Source organism: Lepisosteus oculatus, unplaced genomic scaffold (assembly GCF_040954835.1).
Source record: "Lepisosteus oculatus isolate fLepOcu1 unplaced genomic scaffold, fLepOcu1.hap2 HAP2_SCAFFOLD_67, whole genome shotgun sequence".
Classification (NCBI taxonomy): domain Eukaryota; kingdom Metazoa; phylum Chordata; class Actinopteri; order Semionotiformes; family Lepisosteidae; genus Lepisosteus; species Lepisosteus oculatus.
This window is the reverse complement of record NW_027168224.1, coordinates 847,748-853,747: the sequence shown is the minus strand read 5'-3', so window position 1 is coordinate 853,747 and position 6,000 is coordinate 847,748.

The following is a 6,000-nucleotide window of genomic DNA, read 5'->3' as shown; positions in this document are numbered from 1 at the left end:
GTCCGGCACAGTCTGCCATGCTTTTGTCATATACAGTAAAGTGGTGTCGAACTGGGTGTCGAACTGGAGCCTCACCATTTGCATATGTGAGGCTCCAGTTATACATCGAGTGTCACATTAAATGACAAAAATGAAGAGAGTTAAAGCAGCTGGAGAGGTTTTCTTACAACTTTTGAGCTGACACAGTTTTGGAAAATGTTTCCTTCACGCTGCACTGTACAACATAGGAAACCAAGAGTCTCCAAAACAAAACAGAATTGACAGATAGGAGAAAATTCCCACTCGTCCTAAAGTTCCCAAAATCCAGCACTGAGCGTAAACAAAGTGTCTAAGTAGCGTGGGAATGCTAACCCTAACCCTAGCTGGAGTTTGAGTAATCCAGCACTGAGCGTAAAAAGATGAGTCAAAGTAACGTCTAATCTGATTCGTTTCCTTAGAGCTGGTTCAGAGTTTCCTCAAGAGTTTACCTTTCACAGATGCGCAAAGAAGAATGTTGGGGGTGCACGTAACGGCGTTATATGCAAGTGCGGGACGTGAGGGTTTTCGTTTGTTCGTTTTGTTTTGCTCTGCTTTGCTTTGTTTTGCTTTTCATCGCGTTGGTAAGAGCGTAAATAAAAAGGCGATTCCTGCGTCTACCACTAATGTAAGAGCTATTTCAAGTGCGGCGTGGTGCGGCTTTTCAAATGCTCAACAGGATGACTTCGCATGCACGCGTGCTTTCATGCAGTCGTGTGTGCAACCATGTCTGCTTACGTGCAAACGGGCGTGGTTTCATGTATGCAAAAAACTTTCCTGGGCTCTTCTGAAGCACATAAAATTATTTGGAGATATACATTTGGCATTTTTCATAATTTTCTAGAAAGTGGTTGCAAGCCCGATATCATGCGAAGAAACTTCAGGATTCGGGGATCAGTCAATGGATTTTCTTCAAAGTTGGATTTTTGCACTCTGTGGACCAAGAGATGTTGTTCTATAATGTTTTTTTTTTTTAATTTAAAAATATCATTTTTTCATGGAGCTTTGAAGGGGATGGATTCACCCTCCTTTAGCCAGGACAGAGCTCCAGGAGCCTGGGTAGGATTCTAGCTTTCTCCCCTTGCAGGCACCTGGCACAGAAGACATCATTTTTCCTTAAAATCTTTTTTTTTTTGTGTTCCTTGTTGTTCCAAACTTAATTTTAATCACTTTTAATTAGAGATTTTATTAAAAATAGTGCAAAAAATGACAAATTTCACAAAAAATAATGTAATATAAAACGGATGTTTTTAACTTTATTGTAGTGTTTTAGAAACTAATATGTCTTCAAAAATGGTTGTTTTTCACTCCTAGGAATGAAAACTGTTGTTATATGATGTTATATGATGGGTTTTTTTCAAATTTTAAATGATCATTTTTCATGGAGCTTTGAAGGGGATGAATTCAGCCTCTTTAGCCAGGCCAGAGCTCCAGTAGCCTGTGTAGGATTCTAGCTTTCTCCCCTTGCAGGCATTGGGCACAGAGGACCTCATGGTTTTCCTAAAAATCTTTTTTTTTTGTATTCCTTGTTGTTCCAAACTTAATTCTAATCACTTTTAATTAGATAGTATATTAAAAATAGTGTAATAAATGACTAATTTCGCCAAAAATAATGTAATATAAAAAACTTTATTGTAGTGTTTTAGAAACTACTATTCTTTACTATTGTAGAGATTCTAGAATCAACTAATAGAGAATTGAAATAAAAAAGGGCATAAGAAGACATTACCAACAACGACCACAAGATGGAGATATTGTCCAAAGAGGCAAGAAGGGCAAAGCCGCGATAAGGTAAAATCATTTTTTGAAAGAGATTGCTGTCAGAATGCACATCCGTATCCCAAACATAATCTCTAGTATAATATGATCATTTTTGAAACAGGCAAATGAGTGTCTGCTACAATATGATTGCTACATATCTGCATTTGTTGGTTTTTAAGGAGTAAGAGTGCAGGGGGTTTAAACCTGTGATCCAGTGTGTTGAAGTATTTCACAACACTACCCCTAGCACATCTGGAAATAAATCCTCATAATGATTATTGCCCTGGGCATGTACCAAAAAATCAGTGAGCATATATATATTTATCACTGTGTTGAAGCTAGAGACACAGAATAAGTGCAAACACATCCTAAATACAGTGCTCCTGCACCTTTGACCTCATCCAGAATGTATCGTTTTTTGAAAGGGATTGCTGTCAGAATGCACAACTGAATCCCAAACAGAATCTCTAGTCAAATATGATCATTTGTGAAACAGGCAAATGAGTCTCTCAGGTGCCCATTGCTCATTTTCAGACACAATTATGCAATACTTTCACCATGCGTTGAGCAATAGGGATTAAAGATACCAGAGGTAAGGTTTAAAAGTGATTCTGAGGTGCAACACATCAGCGATACAGCTAGGCATCTGAAATGCGGGGTTTGAGAGCCCTTCAGGGAACACCGTACCCTAAAGGTACCAGAAGTCCACTAGTATAAGCATTAAGTCACTGTCACACCTGTTACAATGTGATTGCTACATATCTTCATTTCTTTGGTTTTTAAGGAGTAAGAGTGCAGGGAGTCTAAATCTGCGATCCAGTGTGTTGAAGTATTTCACAACACTACCTGTAGCCCGTCTGGAAATAAATCCTCATTCTGATTATTGCCCTGGGCATGTACCAATAAATCACTGAGCATATATATATATCATATCATATATATATCACTGTGTTGAAGCTAGAGACCTGTATGTAATAATATGATGCTAAAATGTTATTTTCACATATATTAATGTAATAAATGATTGCTTATGCTTTATAAACAAATCTAATTAAAATAAAAGCTTCAGTTTTGTATTTATCTTGTACCATAGAACATGATTTTCTTTGTATTTCAAGCCCACAAAGTGTCCAAATGACGCACTACATGATATAAGGAAGATTATCACATGCATATCGGTATTATCTTTCTTATGAAAATGCATTCCTTTCATTACCTTTTACTTTTTAAAATGAACTCAAATTGTGTATAATGTAATAATTTAAGTAGAATAGATTCAGGTAGGAAATATAGAGTCATGATGTTTATGGCTGACATCATTTCACATGGGTGAATTTTAAGCTAAGAAATAAAAACATTTACAATGAAGATACCATTGCTTAATTTTAAATGCCTTTAAAAAATAAATAACTCCTGAGAATAATTTGCCACTCCCAGATCCTTGGTAAGGTACTGTTTGAATCCAATCAGGAGAGGAGCATCCAGGGAGTGCTTTCTATAGAGTCCAGCTTGGGCCACTCTCTTCCGGAGAGCCTGCTGATACTTTTTAACTACTCAGGGCCTGTAAGGATATAAAACACCGGTTTAAACATTTTATACCTATGAGACAAATTAGAATTTTAGTAAAAAATAGATACATCTGAAAAATAAAAAGTCTTACTGCTGATAGAGTTCTTCAGAGCTCACATCTTCCCCTTCCTTATCCGCTTCTGTTTCAGTTTCTAGAGCAGCCTCTGGCATCTCTTCCTCCTGGACAACGGCCTCTTGCTCAGGGCCGCTGGAATGCAGGTAGATTCTTTTCAACATGCTTTTACATAATATGTTGTAACAATGATTTCAAAAAGAAACTACAGAAGCCTTACAGATTAAAAATATCTCACCTTGCCAATGTGTCTTCAGGCTTCCCATGTACAAAAAGGCCCAAGGACTCTAGCAGTCTTACAACCACTATCCTGTTTGCCTCACCAGACACGATCTCTATTCTGTGGTAATCCACGATGACCCCGTTCTTCAGGTGATTCATCATGTCCTCCCTCGCCTGTTGAGAGGCCATCCTGATCTCTTCTGCCGTGGCGTGCTTCATACACGCCCTCTTCAACTGAGCAGGAAGCTGATCAAAAGTATTCAGGCACATCTTGCACACCAGGGGAATCCTCGCGGGTTTCCTTTGAAAATAAATAATACCATCTGTGTATAGAAACAAGCTAAGACTGATTTCTTAAATTATCCTTAAAATTCTCTCTCATAGTTTGAGCATAATGATTTTATTGCATTTATATAAGAATTGCTCATTGCTCCAAAATAAATAATGGTTTCATAAAAAAGTGAACACTTACTTGGTCTCAGTCACAGACTTTCCAATAGAAATTGAATTACAATACAGAAGGAATGGCTGAGGGATCACTGAAATATATATATAAATTCCAAAGACTGAGTCCATATAGAAACAACTACCTTTCATTTTCAGTATAAGAAAAAAAAACATTATCTTCCAAAGCATCATAAAATTGTCCCTTCTTCCAGACTCTACTTCTCTCTTGTAGTAGTATAGCAGACCTTTCCAGGTGAGCAGATCACAGAGTCCGAAATGAGCTTCCTCCATCAAGCAAAGTACCTGAACATGACTCTGTCTTCATAAAAGCGCCCCTGTAATAAAGAAATTAAATCCGAAATCAAGAGGGCAGTTGCCTACTGAAATACAAGAAGTCATCAATTTTAACCTAGCAACACATTAAAGGCTGCATCTATACAAGTACGATTCTAGAAATGCTCACCAGATTACGTTTTAAGAAGGAACTGCGCCTCAGGTTCCGCCGAGATGTTAACTCGGATGGCAGGATTCAGAGTTCGGAGTGCGGACTGATGGCGCACAGAGGGTCCATATACTGTGGATCCCTCAGTGAACTTCCGCGTATTCAAACCACCAGCGTGTGACTCCCCTGTCCCCGTGACCTCATTGCTCTGCTCTCTCTGTGCAGCCGAGCCCGATTCACGGTAAAGTGAAAAAAAATATGCCCTCAACGTGAGATTTACTCTGGAGCGAGGATAGATGTTACCTTTTTATCAGTGAACAGGATGTATGTGATGTGGCATCTAGGTTCAATTTTGTATCCTCTTTAAAAGATTAAGGACTGGGGTGAGCGTGATTTATCACCCTTTCAGCTAAGAACGTGCGCACCGTTTAAGCTGCATAGACTCGGTCGTTTAACTCTTCTCCATTAGCAGGGTTAAGGTTAAAGAAAAAAAACATTGCTGACTTCTTTTTTTTTTGCCAGCTGCTAGCGCTGATTAGCAAGGTTTGTATTTCATGTTTTGCAAGTTGCATCCATTTTAAGAAAAACAAGTCGCGTTAAAGACAGGAAATGAATACTTGCATTTAATTAAGTCTAGCCGTAGGCGGTTGTCCGTAAGGACCAGTTCTGTTCGAGAAGACAGAACAAAGAACGCACCGCTGGGATTCGGACCCAGGATCTCCTGTTTACTAGACAGGCGCTTTAACCAACTAAGCCATGGCACCCCGGGAGTGCTGTCCTTTTGCAGCCACTTGGACACACCACTCAGACACATCTGCATTCGGTGTGTGCTCCGCCTGCTCGCTGAGCAAGTTGCCACCTTTACATACAATAGCAACATCGACACCAAGAGAAAGGATGACAAATGGCTTTTATCTGGAACTTTTCATGTCCAAGGAGCTCAATGTGCTTTCTGTGTACAACAGGGCCACTGAACCACAGCAGTGGCTTGCTGGCTTGACATCTCCCAAGGAAAATGTTGAAATCGCATGTGGAACAGGAAAATGACCCTCGAGTACGAGGGAAAAAAAAGAAAAAGAGCATCTGGAGCGCGCCAACTCATGTCCGGACAGCCCACTTTCGTCGATGAGGTGGCCAAGTGGTTAAGGCGATGGACTGCTTATCCATTGTGTTCTGCACGCATGGATTTGAATCCCATCCTCGTCGCTCTCCATGTCTGACACGTGTGCTCGTGAGGCTTTTAAACCTCTCAGGTTCCTCGGTAACAGGTTGCCGTCATGTACATGAACTATAGAAAAGCATTTGCCACAACCCGTAAATTAGCACGCAAGTGCGGGCTAGTGAACACAGAACTGTATGGAGATCATCTCCAGCTCCGAGCTCAATTGCAATGAAAAAACATGCAGAACAGAACTGGAGAGCAGCTGAATTTGTGCTCAGTAGGGTGGGGAGGACTCAGCATTGCTATTGT